This window comes from Eriocheir sinensis, unplaced genomic scaffold (genome assembly GCF_024679095.1).
Source record: "Eriocheir sinensis breed Jianghai 21 unplaced genomic scaffold, ASM2467909v1 Scaffold268, whole genome shotgun sequence".
Taxonomy (NCBI): Eukaryota; Metazoa; Arthropoda; class Malacostraca; order Decapoda; family Varunidae; genus Eriocheir; species Eriocheir sinensis.
In genome coordinates this window covers 45359-62500 of record NW_026111574.1, presented here as the reverse complement: position 1 = coordinate 62500, position 17142 = coordinate 45359, and the positions used below count along the sequence as shown (strand labels likewise).

The following is a 17142-nucleotide window of genomic DNA, read 5'->3' as shown; positions in this document are numbered from 1 at the left end:
GTACAACCCTGAATCGATACCCTTGAAGACAAAGTGCCCATCTAAGGAGACGGTCATTATTCCCCTTGAAGTGGGTCAAGTAGACGAGAGGTTTATGGTCAACTTCAAGCACAAACTCCTTGCCCCGCAGATAGTAGTCAAAATGCTTAATCCCAAAGATGACTGCTAAGCATTCCTTTTCAATTGTAGCGTACCTGCGTTCTCTGTCTAGGAGCTTCCTGCTAGCGTAAGCTACTGGGTGCGGGTAATCCTGAACGTACTGCAACAACACAGCGCCCAAACCTTGATTTGATGCATCGGTCCGTAAAACGAAGGACGACGGGTCAGGCAACGAGGACTGGCTGAGAGCGCAGTGCTGACTTGAGTTGTTCGAAACAGGTCCGCAGCTCATCTGACCATACCAGTGGTTCGGGGTTCTCTTTCCGCAGGAGGTCGGAGAGTCCACTGGTGTAGGAGAATGCCTGAGGTATGAAGCCTCGGTAAAGGAGATCATGCCTAGAAAGGGCGACGCAACTTGTTAGTTGTAGGAGGTGTGACTGAAGATATGGCAGATATTTTACTTTCCTGAGGCCGTAGTGTGTTACCGTCCACAATGAAGCCTAGATATTGGATGGATGTAAACCCGACTCGGCATTTTGAAGGTCAGGCCGTCAGTCCATGTTGTCTGAGACGGAGGAGGACAGCGTGGAGGCGTCCAGGTGTGTTTTAAGTTGAACCTGATATGAAGATGTTGTCGAAGTGAAGGTGGCTCCTCCAGACCGGCGAGGACGATTCGCATGAGCCTAATGTAGGTTGCACATGCTGTGACGAGTCAAAGGAAGCGACAGAACTCCATTGTCCCCAAGTGTGGGGAAGGCCGTCCAGTGCCATGGCTCGGTCCGTCAGAGATACCTGGTAATGGGCTTTAGTTAAGTCTAGTTCAGAGAGAAATGCCTACCGTAAAACTGTGAAGGTCCTCCGTGATGGTGTTGATTGGCTCCGCGTCAAATATAGTCATGGAATTCAATACCCTGTAGTCCACGGCAAGGCGGTAGCTGCCAAGTGTTCTTACCATAACGACCGGGGAACAATGAGGTGACCTTGAGGGTTTGATGATTCCCTGACTAAGAGTTGTTCCACTTCCTGTTGGAAGGCCTGATATGTAAAGATAGGATAGAGTTTAGGCTTGATTCGCTCGGAGAAGCAAAGGTTGACGTCAGTGCTCGATAGTGGAGGTACAGCCCTGGAATTTCTGATAAGACATCCTTAAATTTGTCCGTGAGTAGAGGAGATCGTTCTGCTGATCAGGAGTGAGTTGTTCTCCTACTGCAGGCAGGGGATCAGAAACGTCATAGTCTGCATGCAACCATCTGGGGTTATCGGAAAGTCCTAAAATGAAATGGAAAAAAATGGGTGGAAGTTAGCTGACATAGTAAAAGATGCGTGACAATACAACAATAAAAAGTTGAAAAAATTGTTCAAGATAGTAATTTTTTTTACTTCATAACATAGTTGAATAAATTTTCTTTCCAACGATGTATAATGTATTGTACTTTTTGACTCATTTATATCCACCCATTCTTTCTCAGGGCATTGTCTGCCCTCGCATGGAGTATACATCTCTTACTTATGTTTGGGGCTTCACACATAGCCTTATTTGGACATAGTCGAGTCAAAGGGTCTTCAATAGTATCAACTCCCCTCCTCTCACTGACAGTCTTGTATCTCTTGAATTCTGCTGCAATGTTACCTCTCAATCTTCTATCAATATTTTCATGCGTTGATTTCTCTTCTGAATTTGCTAACTGCATGCCTCCCCTCCTGCATCCTGCTGCACTTAACTTTCTACTTCTTAGCTCATCCCTATATTGTCCAAATCTCTTGTGCAAAGAGTTGACCAGCATCTTCATATCCTTCCATCCTTGTCAATGGTAAACTCTGGAAAAGCCCCTTCCTTGTCTGTATAACTTCCTGCCTATAATTTGACCCTTTCAAGAGAGGAACATCAAACACTTCATCCTAAAACGACCAGCGATTATCATTGTGGGCTCTTTTGTTTTCATTATTTTTGCCTCCTTTGAGCTGGCTTCCATTACTGTAAGACCAGTAATACTGCCAGAAAAACATACCATTTTTAGTTTTTGCACTCCAACAATGCAATCTTAGTGCATGAACCTTGACCTCCATGACATGTTCTTCCTAAGCCATTCCCCACAACTAGTAAAGGGCATTGAAATTTCATCACTTTCACCCTTACTATTTCCACCAGTCAGAGCTTCACTCATGCTTATCTCCAAGCTTCAGTTTTATTTATTTATTTATTTAATTCATATTATTATTTTTAAGTGTACACCTATTGCGGCGGTAGGTTTCTCTTGAGGGGCCTGGGATGAGTCGGCCCCAGTTCCCGTAATGGGCACAGTCAAGTGTTTATAGTGGCGCCATCTTCTCTTGACTCATGCTGCCTCTCCTGAACTCAAGGTTCTTGATTCACTTGGACGCTTCCTCTAGAGTCCGAGCTGATGATGGTCTTCAGTGACAGCATATGGTGTAGCAGTTTTAAGCCACTTTCGTGGTCGACTGAAAAATCCCGAGGTGGTAGCGTGTGGATCTCGAACCAAGGCCGTGCTCCATCACGTGTAACAGATAAATTATCGCTACCACCTCAGCCACCCCGCCTATGATACTCATCCTCAATCTCATCACCTCAATTTCTTATATCACTCATTGGTATATCATGCATACATTAAGCTCAATCATTTATTTATTTTTTAAGTGCAAAGGTTTTCTTTTTTCCCAGTGTGTAAGGTGTTAAAGCGTATATTGATCAAAGAAACTGTGTGTGAATTAGAAGGCTCTTCAGTTTCATCTGAGAAAGAGGAAGCAGACTTCCAGTCTTACTCACTAACATTAGTGGAATCTTGCCCTTGAATAAAATTACTTCTGCTTTTGGCATTTTCTATTCTTTCACACCTAACTACATGGACAGACATAAAAATTCAGAAAAATATACTGTGGAGCTCTGGTGTTGGAAACATGGGCACCTTTATGCACAGCTTCTGACCCAACAAGTTAACACTAAGGACTGGTGAGGAGGTAGGCTAAGCTCCTCTTCCACTGGCTGGGCAGTGTCCCCTTAATCATTGCTCTCTATCATTACCCTGTCACCCAAAATCCATGTGTGGCCTTTAAATTTCTTCTATTTTTAATATTTCGTTCAAATGACAGCTAAACTGTCATTGAGTAATAGTTTGAGCCTCAGAGGCTGACATCACTTCTTTTGTCCATCATACGGTATATGAAAGGGTTAGAGTGGATATACTGAAGAGAAGTAGGTGAGGATTGAGTAAGCTCAGAGGAGTGCCAGAATAGGAAGAAAGCTTTGACAGTTCTGCCATGGTTGGCAACCACTTTAGGAAAGTTCTTGTGAGGGAGAAGGGCATTAGTCATACCAAACAGGAGACTGTTATTTTAAGAAAGCTGAAAGTGGGCAAAAATGGTACAGGTTTAGTGATGGGGAGGATTAGTTAACTTGAATTTGGGTGTATTCTGAATATTAACCAAAAACATCTTCATGGCCATAATCCTTTAAAGTACATATAGTACATGCACTACAAATGTCCGTGTCACTGTACCAATAAAGTAGACAAGACATAGAACAGTCCCTTTCCCTGGATGTCGTGAGAGTTATAAGAAAGACTACTTAGCTACACTACTGTTTAAAATCCCGCTAGTTACCATAACTACGGTGAAGTCGGGCTCCAGGCAACATTACTTCTAATCAATGTGTCCTGCAAGAAAAAAAAAAAACACTGTTGAAGACAAGTTAAATTCGAATTTCTTTGCTCTTAACCCATAAACTGTGCCAATTAAGATTTGGGAATAGCTCCTGGGTGCACAATAAATGGCAAAACAATAACCTGGTGGAAAACAATTTTAAGTATCACAATACCCAAGAGAGACATGCTGAGCACCAAATAGTGAAAAAAAAAAAAAAAAAAAACTTAATGTGTAAGCAATGATGGCGGGATAAAGGTTGCGGATATGAGGCGACCTTGGATTTGCGCTAGTAGTAGACGAGATATAGATTGGACGCAGCAGAGGGAAGATGACACACGCAGCACAGGTCACCGCCTGAAATATTCTCTTGCCACTAATTATTAATTAGCTGTTACAACAAACATCAACATCACTTTGTCAATTTCGATAATCAACCTCTGCTATGCGCATCATTATCAAGGAGGCCAGTCATGAGTAGTCAAACCAGCAATATTCTTGTCAAAAGTTATGAATGTTCCATGGCACAAAATCTGATCCATCAGACCAGACGAATGGATGCACGCATTGTCTCCCCGCCTCTGAGGCTCTCTGTTCTCCTCTACCTCCCCTCCTCTCCCATCCCAGCTGACACCCTCCCTCACTCTAGTTCATTAATGCTGAGTCTTCTCTTCTGGCAATTTCACATGTAGTTTTCCTCATCTTTCTGCCACTCTGAATCATCGGACAATGATGATGGTGTCAGTGAGTGATTTCTAGGCTAAATAGTAACTTTCCACACACTGTTGGAAAGGCAGTGTGTCTGTGACCTGCGCTTGGCATGAAGCATGCTCACGCTACACGCCTCAGACCAGCTGAATCTGATGGTTGAATGCAAGCTGAATCACTGTCTCTTTCAAATTTGTCTACTACAATCTTTCTTTCTTTACCAATACTTTCTTTTTACCCCTTCCCATGTGCTCCCCTCGTCACGATGATCACATGGGAGCTATATGGAGAGTGGTTTAGCATCAGTAGATGATATAATTCTATTCTCCATGGCTGCTAAAGAGCAACTAATATGACGATGGTGACTACATGCAGCTTGAAGAGAGGATGATGCAAGTACACACAAGGTTCATTGAGTATACTTTGGCATGGCGGAAATATAAATATTCACTAACTTGGAACATGTGTCATCTTAAGATGTCTGGCTTAGTCTAACTCATAGCATCTTGAGATGTCTCAAGCGGTGCAGTTCACGGGTTAATTGCTATACTAACGTGATTGTCTATTAAAATAAAACTTTTGACATGTCAGATTACTAGAGTGTTCTTCACATATTATAAACCCAGTGTTTCATAACTACAAGATGGTAAAAGAATTACTAAGCTATTTTAGAATTACATAAATTAGATTCATCTTTTCTTTAATAATAACTTTACATGTTATGGATGTAACTGAAATTAAAATAGCAAGAGCTTGAATGAAAAAAAATTACCTCATTTTTTTATACATAAATCCAATGATCTACAAACAAAGGTAAAAATGTAATTAAAATTACAGTAGTGTGTCACAATAGTCTAGCTTAGATAAGTAGTGTCTGGTGATGTAACTTAAATGAATTCTGGGAAGAGAAAACGTAATTTTGGTCCTTAATTATTACTGACACCACCTCACTTTCATCTTTATTACCACAGTAGACCATATTCACATAGGTCTTTTAAGCTTGAGGAGAGGATATTCAAAACAATGATTTGGGGATCAGTATAGGTTGCATCATTAAAATGAGAAAAAATCAATATCATACTTGAGGATAACATAGAAAAGCAGAAAAGTGCATGATACCTATAAAACTTATGAATTGCTACTTTAGTATGTACGTCTATCACGTACATTTCTACTTTAGCTTAGATCTACTACTATATTTACAATTCACAGCGCCAGATAGCTACCATTGGAGCCCTGGTGCTGTGAGTAATTATGAACCCCTCAAGTATCAACATGCGAGCCCAGAACCTCATAGGGGCCCTTGTCAGATTCAGCATGCAGTCTACCTCACTACAGACACCTATACTGCAAGATAATGAAAAAACAAGCTGAATAGTGCTGATTAAAGGTTCTATTATTATATGACACTAATGAAAATAATCAAAACAACTATAAAATATCCTAAATAGCATAGCAAAGTTAAAAATACATAATCAAAGAATAATGCTAAACAGTATGTAAAAAAAAAAAAAAAAAAAAAAAAATCGATCCCCTAGCGGTACACACTTTGTATATCATTTAGGAATGTCACAAACATATCAGCTGCGTCTTTTCTGAGTATTTTCCAACAGATATGATCAAGGTGTGACTGAAAAAGCTCACTACTGACCTCTCATTGTCTTTAAAATCTTTTGTTTCGCATCCAACCACAGACTGATCGTTTCTAACCCCGGTGGTGCTCCTGGATCACATACGTGCTGTTGGTGGTTCATAATGTAATATGGCATTGTAACGTGGCATTTTCCAGATTGTAGATTACTATGCGTTAAGGGTGTGGTCAGGTTATTAACCTCTGGTCAAGCCAAGGTCTCCGAGACAGGTCAGGTCATTCAGGTGTCAGGTGAGGATATACACAGGTAACAATACAACATCAGATGAGGTCTTCTGGAGACAGGTCAAGACCAGTAGAAGATCGACAAGACACTAAAGTAACAATTCACACTTGGTGCTGACTGGGGTAAACTACTAAATACTGCTGTAGACCGCATACCTAAAGAGAGAAGCACCAAAACCTCTAACCTAAATATGTGTCCAATATATCTACCCACCCTGTAAAAGCTGGTTAGCTAAGGTAACAGTGCAGTGTAGTTTTATAGGAAATGATAGGTGTTCTTGCATCATGGCATATAAAAAGGCACAACAAACATCAGCAAATGTGGGGCACAAACTTGGCGGAGCGACTGTTTTAAAGCCAGGAGAGACAGTAGTGGGCTAAAGAGTAGCACCATCCGATATTTTGTTTTTATTTATTAATGATCCACACCTTGAGACATCCTAGAAGTTAAATCAAAGTATGTGCTTATCTATGTATTCATTCATACACACACTGGTAATATTTCTGTGGGTCTGATTCACTTATTTGATGAAATTCTATTGTGAAAATCAGTCACAAATTTGTGTCACTAGTAAAATTAAACCAGTAATGTAAGTTTTGCCACCATGAAATATACACAAATAGTATAGATAAACATGAATGTGTAGTCGCGCATTATTTGCCTTCGATGAACGAGCCTCCCCTAACCCACTTAGCCAGTGGTGTAAATTTCTTTGGCCACTCGTAAGAGTAGGTCTCTGTCACGCTGGTCGCGGTTCAATCCCAGGCAGCTAAGCTGCTAATACCCTCACCTTTGTCTTGATTAATTTCTTATGTGTTTCGATATTACCTAAGAAGGACGTAGGAAAATGAGAAAAGAGAAAATAAACTCCTCCCGGGCACTGACAGTGGTGGCATAGCGGTGGGCATCCTCTCACGCAGTTCTGTTGGGTTTCCCAAAGGGTAACAGGTAGGATGGCCCATGCTCTGAGGGTAATAGAAAAATGGGAAGTGTTGAGGTATGTCTCTCGGGATGCTGACATTGTGAAGATAGTGCACCAAAATGGGTCATGGTCTAAAGGTCTCAACACACAGAAATTAATCTGCATATAGAGGGAAAAGTCGTATACTGGGCGATTATGTACTGATGAGCAAACCTTCACATAACTTACTGTAGCCAGTGGTGTACCTCTTTGGCCGACTCAGTAAGAGTGGCTCTCCCCATAACGCTGGTCATGGATTCAATCCCCAAGCAGCCGCCAATACCTCACCTTGTCTTGTTTAATTTCTCGTGTGTTTAGATTCATTCAGAGGACGAGTTGGAAAATAGAAAAAGAGAAAATAAACTCCGGGCATGACATGCTCAAAGTCACAATATATATATATATATATATATATATATATATATATATATATATATATATATATATATATATATATATATATATATATATATATATATATATATATATATACAGCTAAGGAGACAGTTCAAGGCATAAAAAAAAAAAAATAAAAAGCCACTACTTACTGCTCCTGGATAGAGGTCAAAGGAGTGGCCAAAAGAGGTCAATTTCAGGAGGAGGTGTCCTGATACCTCCTCTTGAAAGAGTTCAAGTCGTAGGCAGGAGGAAATACTGATGAAGGAAGATTGTTCCAGAGTCTACCAGCGTGAGGGATGAAAGAGGAAGATGCTGGTTGACTCTTGCATAGGGGTTTGGACTGTACAGGGATGAGCATGAGTAGAAAGTCGTGTGCAGCGGGGCTCGTGGGAGGGGGGGAGCCATGCAGTTAGCACGTGCGGAAGGGCAGTCAGCATGAAAATACTGCTAGACGATCGAAAGAGAGGCAACATGGCAGCAGAATTTAAGAGGTAGAAGACTATCAGTATGAGGAGAGCTGATGCGAAGAGCCTGACTCCACTCTGTCAAGGAGAGCTGTGTGAGGAGCCCCCACACATGAGATGCATACTCCATACAAGGGCGGACAAGGCCCCTGTAAATGGATAGCAACTGTGGGGGAGAAGAACTGGTGGAGACGGTATAGAACGCCCAGCCTCGAGGAAGCTGATTTATTAAGAGATGAGATATGAAGTTTCCAGTTGAGATTTTGGTTAAGGATAGACCGAGGATGTTTATGTTGAAAAAAGATGATAAATGAGTGTTGTCAAAGAATAGGGGATAGTTGTTTGAAGATTGTGCCGAGTGGATAGGTGGAGAAACTGTGTTTGAGGCGTTGAAGCTGTTGCCTCCAGCCTTGAAACGTTAAGTTCTTGTAGAGTGGGTCTTCTATTAAAAGAAGTTGAGTAATGCAAGAGTGAAGTCATCAGTGTAAGAATGGATAGGACAGTTCGTTTTGGAAAGAAGATCATCAATGAACAACAGAAAGAGCGTGGAAGATAGGACAGAACTCTGTAGGACACCACTGTTAATAGATTTAGAGGAAGAACAGTGACCGTCACCACAGCAGAAACAGAACGGTCAGAAAGGAACTGGAGATAAAGGTACAGAGAGAAGGATAGAAACCGAAGGAGGTCAGTTTGAAAGCAAAGATTTGTGCCAGACCTATCAAAGCCTTTGATATGTCGACCAATAGCAAAGGTTTCACCGAAGCTAAGAGAGGATGACCAAGAGTCAGTTAAGGCTAGGAGATCACCAGTAGAACACCCTTTAAGAACCCATACTGGGTGATCATAGGTCAGAGTGGAAAGGTGCTTTTGAATCTTCCGGATAAGATTGATTCAAAAGCCAGATAGACAAGAAAGTAAATCTAAAGGATGGTAGTTTGAGGGATTGGAACGGTCACCCTTCATAGGCACAGGCATACTTCCAGCAGGAAGGAAAGGTAGATGTTGACATGCAGAGGCGAAAGAGTTTGATCAGGCAGGGAATTTGACAGCACGGAGGCACAGTTTTAAGGACACAGAGGCACTCCATCAGGTCCATAAGCCTTCTGAGGATTCAAGCCAGAGAGAGCAAAGAAAACATCATTTTTAAGAATCTTTATAACAGGCATAAAAAGAGTCAGAGGGGGATGAGTGGGAGGAATATGCTAGAATCGTCCAGAGTGGAGTTTTAGAAAAAGTCTGAGAAGAGTTCAGCCTTAGAGATAGAGGAGACGGCAGTGTTGCCGCCAGGACTGAGGAGTGGAGGAAGGATGAAGAAATGAAGTTGGAGGAGATGTTTTTGGCTAGATGCTAGAAGTCACGGGAAGAGTTAGAAAGCAAGGTTTGCATTTTCTATTAATGAAAGAGTTTTTTGGTTAGTTGGAGAATAGATTTGGCACAATTCTAAGCAGAAATGTAAAGTTCATGGTTAGCATTAGTCGAAGGTTTGGTACCTTTTGTGAGCTGCCTCTATCTTTGACAGCACGAGAACAAGCGTGATTAAACCAAGGCTTTTTAGCGTGAGGGAGTAGAGAAAGTATGTGGAATGTATGCCTCCATTCCAGAGACAATCACCTCTGGATGCACTGAGCACACACAGAGGTCTCTATCCTGGAAGCAATAATCATTCCGCTGGAATCGGAAAAGTACATCTCGACGCTATCCCACCGAGCTGAAGCAAATGCTGAAGCATTGCCTCTTGATTGGGTCCAGAGGGTGTAAGGAGCGATAGACAGGATACAGAAATAAGATTGTGATCGGAGGAGCCCAATGGAGAGAACAGTTGACAGAGTAAGCAGAAGGTTTGAGGTAAGGAAGGGAAGGTCAATACCTATTTGCTTTGATTTATAAAGTAATTTGATGTGGGACTTTATCAAACGCTTTCTGGAAATCAAGATAGACTATGTCCAGTGATTTGCTATGCTTAAACTGTGAAGAGGTCGTTATAAAGGTCAATAGGTTAGAAAGGCAGGATCTTTTTGTTATAGAAGCCATGTTGTGAGTCCCAATTAATGAGCGGCCAAGGTAACCACAATTTTGTCTCTAATTATGCTCTCAAGCAGCTTACCTACAATCAGTTAGACTAATGGGCCTGTAATTACCTGGTAATTTTGTCTCCTTTCTTAAAAATCTGTGTCACATTAGCCTTTTTCCAATCGAAGGGACGATTCCATGTCGCAAGGACATATTGAATCTGGTTGTGAGTAAGGAGAGGATTATCTTTGTTTCTTTGAGCAGTGTAGTGATATACTTTGTCAGGTCCAGGACTTTATTTGTTTTATGATTGGAGGGCTTTAAGGACTTTATCGATGTTATTTCAAAGTAGGTAATGCATGCTCGGGATTTATATTAGTACTGGTGTTGGTGGTAGTGGTGGGAGGACTGTTATATTAAACACCGAGGAAAAGTAATTGTTTAATAGGTTTGCAACGTGTTGGCTGTCAGTCACTAGTGCTTTGTCGCTGTTTGTTAAGGGTCCAATTCCACTTCTGATCGCCTTTCTGTTGTTTATGTAAATGAAGAAGGATTTTGGATTATTTTTACAGTTGGCTGCAATAGTTTCTTCATACTCACGCTTTGCTTGACGACTAATAATCTTTTTATTAAGCCTGGCATCATGATACAGTCTAATGTTTTCGGTCCTTTTGCCTTTCTTTTTTTTAGCCTGTAAAACAATTTTCTCTCCTTGACTGAGTGTTTAATTGCTATTAAACCAAGGTGGGCTTTTATTAGTGTTACTTCGCTTTCACACAAAGGGACTAATGTGTTCTGCTGAGTGAGTAAATGATTTTAAAGTTAGCCTGGTGTCCTCTACTACCGCCATATCTGATAGTTGCATTTCTATTAGTTTTCATGATTTCTGAAGTTAGCTCTTTAAATTGGGCACCTTTACTTTATTTTCAGTCACTGATGTTTGAGCTTTAACCCATGCGTCGGGGCTAGAGATTATTGTCGCCGGCAGCGCTGCATGTGTTGATAGATTTTGAAAATAGGTGTCTTTCATCACTGCCTATGTGGCAATTTCAAAAGAAAACATAATAATTTATACTGTTTTTTCATCGCTAATCCTTCCTCTCCATGATGAAATAAATTTGAAGTGTCTGGGTTGCAGCACGGCAGAGATATGATGTTAGGAGGAAGATTTTCTATTTTTGGCTGTCGAAGTAGTCGGATGGCGGGAACTCCCGCCACCTGACGCTTTCACTGCCCGGAAAAGGGAATTCGGCCACCGACACATGGGTTAATGTGACGCCACTAATTTATGATCACAAGAACCGAGGTGTTCTCCAACCGTGACATTACTGACCAGGTTATCTTGGGTCGTTATAACAAGGTCTAGTATGTTATTTTGTCGAGTTGGTTCAGAAACCATTTGGTTTAGATAATTTTCTTCAAAAATTCGATCATTCTATGTGGACTGCCTTCTGTACCTTGACAGTCACCCAGTCAATATGAGAGGAGAGAGAGAGAGAGAGAGAGAGAGAGAGAGAGAGAGAGGGGGGGGGGAGAGAGAGAGAGAGAGATTTACATAGAAATTCAGACCACTGACCTATGGTCCAGACTAGGTGGTCTGTCCTTAAACCTAAGTGATTCACATTAGTCGACATAGCCTCCAAATTTTGCATTTCTACTTTAGGCCCTGTTCACACCAAAGGACTCTGGGCAAACTCTGTTCCCAGAAGCAAATTGCAAGGCTGTGTTCCACTGGAATCAAACAATCTGGAGAAAGGTACAGTTACTAGGACTTGCCGTGCCTTATGTCAAACATCGTCCAGCAAGATTATATACGGCAGTTAATGGCCTCCGTTTCTCCCAGAGGAGAGAGGTGAGTGAGTCGTGGCCGTGATCGGATGTGTTGCGTCTTGCTCCGTGTGGAGAGTGCTGTGTCGACATGGCTGGCAAAGCCAAGGGCACGATGGATTTGTATTACGTTTGTAAGGATTTCACATGCGAGAAATGGATCGGATGCTGTCTGTGCCCTATATGGTGTCATGTGAAATATGCTCATTTGTCTGGAATTAAGCAGGAGAATATACCTAAAATTAAATGGATTTGCAACCCATGCCTTCATAAAGCATTTCTGGCTACCAAAATTGTGGTAAAATTGCATGAATTCAAGCAAAAATTATCTAAAGAAATATATGCGGTAAAAGATGAAGTTGAATCAAGGTTTGAGAAGATGCAGGAGGGCCTGGGGTCAGTTTCTGACGCCCTTGCTGCTGACAAGGCGCTGAGTTGGGCTGAGGTGGCGAAGACAGAGAGGAAGGTCAAGAAGAATATTCTGGTCGCGAAGGCTTCTACACAGGAAAAGATGGCAACATAAATGAAGGATGCAGTCTCCCAGGCATTGAATGGTATTCGAATAACTGATTAAAGATTCACTAATGGAGGTAATATTGTCATGAACTTTGATAATGAGAACACAAGGGCTGAGGCTACTAAAAAATTGGAGTCTGTTGAGCAAACTAGTACCAGGAGTGTTGGAAAGATGAAACCAAAGATCATGATATGTAATGTACATAAAGAGGAGACCAAGGAAAAGATAAAGGAGACCATCTTAGACCGCAATGAGTTCTTACACGCAATTGAGGGTGTTGAGGATAAGATTGAGCTGGTTTTTAAGCCTGACTGGCGGCAATGATGCATTACATTCTGAGGTGTGATCCAACTATAAGAGAGCTGATTCACAAGAATCACGACAAGTTAAAACTAGAATGGGAATATACACAGTAAGAGACAGATACCATACAATTATATGCTATCAATGTCAGAGATACAGCCAGCCATCTTGAGGCCAACTGTACTGCCAAAACCAATGGAGACGCCCAAAATTGTTTCAAATGCGCTGGCAATCATAAGTCACAGGAGTGCACCATGGCTGAGAAGAAATGCATAAACTGAGAGGTACAAGAAGCCTGAAATCAACCACTCAGCAAATGACAAGTGTTGTGTAGTTCTCCAGGCTGAAATTGAGAGAATTCGTAACATGACCCATCATGGCTATTAATTAGTGTCTGTACTCAACAATAAATCGTGTGATGGATGTTCAGTGTGTGGGAAATAATTGTTGGATATTTAATTGTGATACTATTATGAAAATATTAGGCATGAAAACTGAACGAATGGTTATATGTGATATTATTCGTGAAAGAAATTAAGACACTCACTCACTACGGTGTTTGAGAATAAGTGCATCGACGACTATTATTGAGGCTAACGTTGTAATTGTTGATGGCCCTCGAGAGCACTGCATCAGCGGCGGAGCAGGGCCTGAAACCTCATCAACAGTAACGGTAGGAACATATTGAACAGACATTTCGTCATTTAGATTCCCGTGCGCCTGCTGGGCCCATCAAAGACTTGCTAACGTACATAGAAGAAACTTGGATACATGGACTGTGGTCGCCAAGGGAATGGACTGTTTTTGGTGAGAGCATACGCACTAATAATGACGTAGAAGGATATCATAGGAAATTAAATGGTAGTGCAGGCAACGCACACATTCCTCTCTATGTACTTATACCCTACTGTACAAAGAAGCCAAGAATGTACATATTCAGGTGCAGCTGGTCAAGGATGGCAAGCTGTCATGTTATCAGGGATGGAAATATCATTCTATGCAAGGTCGCATCTTCAATTTGTGGAAAAAGTACGAGCAACATAGGATTACAACTGACCAATTGCTGAAAGCTTGCTCCTGACTGAGTGGACCAACCACCTAATTTCTTTAGTTTGCTTTTGCTTGAGTGTTTTATCTGTATTTTCAATACTCTTTACATTATTATTATTATTGTTTTAGGTTTAATCATGTGATTTTGTTGTTGACTTAAAACAGTAAAGTAAGAACCATTTTTTTTATTTTCCTGTTGCTATTTTGCGCCGAATACAGTGAAACATGAATGTTTTATTTGCATTTTCAGCATTTTTATTAGTGTTTTATTTAATGGTTTAGCAGTAAATGATGACTTTCCTAATGCTCCTTTTAACCAGTCTTAAAGTCGTGTTGGCAACAGTTAAAATTAAACAATGTTACAACAGAGAAGAATGTTACTTTCCATCAATGTTGTTTAAGCAGTGCTTACCATAGTTTCATATGTAGACAAGGGCGGAGTGACCAGGGTCGGAGGCCGGAATGACCAGGGTTGGGGCTGGAGTGACCAGGGTTAAATGGAGCAACTAGGGGCGGAGTGACTTGAAAGCATCTGAAAACAACCAAAACAGTAATACCAAAATCTGGCAAACATACCCCAACTGTGTTGGGATGATCATTAAAGGTTCTACCAACCTTAATGTCATCCCTGATATAAATTCAAACATCATGTTTTCTTAGGTCAGAATAAGATAATGCGAGTGCATTTTTTTACAGATAAATACTATAACATCTTTCCTTATTGTATTATCAGTAGTTAATCTATTTCTCAATGAAGATTAAGTTTTTTTTTAAGCAATACTTTATAAAGTCCACCCCTCCCTTTCGCCACTCCAGCCCCCCCTACCCCCCAAGACAAGCCTGGGGAACTGTGGGGAACCGGGATTTGTGGGGGGAAGCCAAAATCACTGAAAAATAGGCTTCCAAAATTTCCAAAGAAAAATCCCTAAATGAAGGATAATTCCCTAGTCTCGAAAGTAAGGAAAGTACTAACTTTATAACCTAACAGCCCCCCTCGCCCCCCTGCTAACTAAGGGGCTGCTTCCTCTGGACCCCACATGCATGATGCGCTGGAATTTTTTTTTTTTGGTGGGGAGCATATTTAAACTTCTCCAACCAAACTTTACACCTGCTAACGAGGGGCTTCTGCCCCCGACCTCCCTAACCAAGGAGGCTGCGCCCCCTGGAGCCCCACTTCCAAAATTTCCTAGAAAATCCTAAATTTAGGAAAATTCCCACATGGGGGGGTCCAGGGAACAGCCCCTTGGATAGGAAGGGGGTCAAAAAGTTCGGTTGGAGTAGTTTAAATAAGCTCCCCACAAAAAAAGATTTTCCGGCACATCATATGTGGGTCCAGAGAGGCGCCCCTTGGTTAGCAGGGGGGATGAGGGGCTGTTAGGTTAAAGTTGTACTTTCACTTTTGAGACTAGGGAATTTTCCTGCATTTAGGGATTTTTCTAGGGAAATTTTGGAAGCCTATTTTTCAATGATTTTGGCTTTCCCCCAAACCCTGGTTCCTCACAGTTCCCCAGGCTTGTCTTGGGCGGACTGCTTATAAAGTATTACCTTTTTTTATCTTAATTATTTGAACTATACTGAAAAATAATCAGGGCTTGGCAAGGGCATGCACATATGCCATGGCATGCTTGACCCCATTTCCTTGCCCCAAACTGACAAAGACAATTAATAGATATTACAGTCAGGTGTCAATGACCTGTGATGCTGAATGTAAATAGCAAAACATTCTCCACTTTCACTCTTTAAACAACGGCTAAAACCTGATTCATATCATGATGCAATGCAAGACTAAAGGGCGGCATCAGCATCAGTCTGCCACAGTAAGAAATACGATTGACAACACCCCAGCCCTGGCAAGTTAATATCCGGGCACGTGACTCTACTTTTAATGAGGAATAAATATGTAAACTGAGTAGCTACGTCCATGCCACTCATCCGCTTCTTGATGTAGTTATGAGGTGAGGACCGAGCTCACGGTTCAGTCACAGATAATATTTACTACTACTAGCCATAGTGGATAAGACGTCGGTGGCGTCATCACTTCAAGACAAAAACGTACAATACCAGGGCATCTACTCACATAGTCGGCACACTCCTGGGCCACTGGAGTCAGCTGTTGTGTGATATTTGTCGTGGGAGTGTGAGGGAGGAGGGAGAGGCCGTCCCGTCCCGATCAGCTGTAAGTGTAACCCGCGTCGGCTGCTGCCACTGCTCTTCCACCTCAAACACTACACTTTACTTACTCGTGGCTTTGAAATATTGCTTGAGACCCGGAACAAAGATCTTATATAGTCTGCACCGTACGACAGCCACTCATGAATCACTGAAACACAAAAGCAAATGAAAATGGGTCGGCACAGAGCACAGCCGAAAGGTGCACCCCTGTGGTGCACGTCTGCTGCTCACCTATCCATACAAGAAATTCAAGAAATGTTGCTTTACGATACTGTCAATAAACACGACTGCTTTAAAAAAAAAACCCGCAAAATTATGATATAATATGATTATGATGTGAGTGATTACGCCGAGACAAGAACCGACTCCGAAACAGCAGTACTATATAACCGAGCAATGCCCTGACCCAGCCCAGCAGATCTCACTATACCTATGCCCAGCTACGTGCTGCCTTACCAGACAATGCCGCCACACCATACCAAACAATGAAACTAACAGGAGTGGGATACACATGACGAGTAAAATTATCTAACGTGTTCCTGTCGGTAAGTAAGCACGATGTATGTACTACGTGAGAACTGTCATGTAGGCAGGGTGATAACATTTCCTGGGCTGGTGGTGTGGCCCCGGCCAGTGAGAATTACATGATGAGGTAATGACCAGCACACCTTCCCTACGCATGACGCACACACGGTGCTGTGACGTTCCATTACCCAATTAAGACAGGTGAATTTCTCTAGAAGAAACTAAATTTGAATTTGAGATTTTTAAGATCGAATGTCTATAGAAAACTTGCGGTGTAAAAGTCTGACTTTAGGAAACACGTAGCCGCATAGCGAATGTGGTGATGGATGTTGTCTGTTTAGGTAGGATTGTTACGTATTTTTTTGGCTTATATTAAAAAAGTGTGTTATTTATAGATAAGTTATTGCCTTATGAAATTAAATGCAAGATGGCGCCACTATAAACACTCGATCGCCTGCGCCAAAACGGGCTGGGCCGACCATCAGGCCCCACCGGGAAGAAGCCTTGGGCCGACCATCAGGATCCACCGGGAAGAAGCCTACCGGCGCAATAGGCCATGACGTAAAAAAA

At 41.8% G+C, this 17142-nt stretch overlaps 1 long non-coding RNA gene across 1 annotated transcript; it reads right to left on the bottom strand.

Annotated features, from left to right (window-relative positions):
• Positions 1–14388: 14388 nt before the first annotated feature.
• On the bottom strand, positions 14389–16611 carry LOC126991384 (uncharacterized). The gene is made up of 3 exons (XR_007745461.1): positions 16504–16611; positions 15953–16195; positions 14389–14407 (listed from the first exon to the last, which is right to left on the bottom strand). It is a non-coding gene; the product is annotated as an uncharacterized LOC126991384 (long non-coding RNA).
• Between the last annotated feature and the right edge of the window lie 531 nt (positions 16612–17142).